The sequence below is a fragment of the Penaeus japonicus genome, unplaced genomic scaffold, assembly GCF_977035675.1.
Source record: "Penaeus japonicus unplaced genomic scaffold, GWHDUDI00000001_assembly GWHDUDI00000027, whole genome shotgun sequence".
Classification (NCBI taxonomy): domain Eukaryota; kingdom Metazoa; phylum Arthropoda; class Malacostraca; order Decapoda; family Penaeidae; genus Penaeus; species Penaeus japonicus.
Genome location: NW_028234429.1, coordinates 28,502,052 through 28,503,588, shown reverse-complemented (window position 1 = coordinate 28,503,588; position 1,537 = coordinate 28,502,052).

The window sequence follows — 1,537 nt, the reverse complement described above, 5'->3', positions numbered from 1 at the left end:
CTGCAAATAAAACTGCAGTAACTCGCCACAAGGACACTCAACTGCATGTTGCAAATGAGGAGCGACACCAGAGCAGCGGTGCGTCGCAGCAGGAGGAAGAGCCTGCACTCTATCCCTAAAGGCGTTGCATTTGCAACAATATTATTTTGTTGTTTCATTGCTGAAAATAACCTTCCATTCACTACAGCTGATAATCTAATCGATATCATGAAGCCCATGTTTCCGGATTCAACAATTGCACAAAATATATCTTTTAAAAGAACAAAATACATGAAAGGTTTGGCCAATGTAATAAGAGGGTCACTTGTTGAGCAACTAAAGGCCAATAAATTTTCCCTGATCATTGACGAGACCACTGACATAAGTATAGAGAAGTGTTGTGCTGTCATAGCAAGATTTTACATCTCTATAACACAAACTATCCAGACAAGTTTTTTTGTTTGATAAACATTATTGAAGATGGGTCAACCGAGGGATCACCTGGCAGAAACTTATATAACAAAATAATAGAAGCCCTTCGTGTCAATGACATCCCGTTGAATAATTTAATCGGATTTGCTGTTGATGGATCCTCAGACATCATGGGCGAAAAAAAAATTCTCTGTGCAGCAGATTAAAAGAGGAGCTCCCAGGTATAACCATGTTTAAGCGCATCTGCCACTCTTTCCATTTGCGTGCTTCTGAGGCCGCAAAAAACTTTACCTCGATGTTGTGAGGATGTAGTTCGTAATATCTATTCCCGCTTCTCACACAGCAGTAAAAGGAAACATGAACTAAAACAGTTTCAGGAATTATGTGACGTAAAACCCCATAAACTCCTCAATTCCAGTCAGACACGATGGCTCTCGCTCCATCAGGCAGTGGAAAGAGCGTTAGAACAATGGGAACCTTAGGCATTATATTTTTCCTCCATTGAGGATGAAAGGCTGTCAGCAATTCAGCTGATTAATGAACAAATGGCCAACCCAGCAATATATTTATATTTCTTTTCTTTTTTTGGACTTTATCTTGCCAAAAATTAAAAATCATAATTTGCTCTTTAAGAATAATAGTCCAACGCTGCATACAGTTCACGAAACTGTAACTCAGTTGTACAAAAGTATTTTGGGATATTTTTGTTCACTAGACACGGTAAAAAAGGAACAAGATTGAAAACATTGATCTACAGGTTTCATCATCCCACGTGCCATTGCATCAAATACTGTATATCTCGGCAATAGAATGCTAACCATATTACAAACAGAGAAATACAGAAATCACCCACAGTTTATTAAAGATGTACAGTTTAGCTGCAAGGTATTCATGATTACCCTGTGTCAACAAATAAAAAAAAGGCTTTTCACAACACTTTATTTACAAGGAATCTCACCTTTCACCAATTAAACTGAGAGATGTTTCCTCAAGAATCAAAATGCCATCATTCCACAGTCTGGTTGCAGACGCACCGAGAATATACTCAGGAAACATGTAAGAGTTTGATGACGAGTGGCGAAAAATAGACGTGGTTTTCCTTCCAAGTGACGACTGTGACGTATTG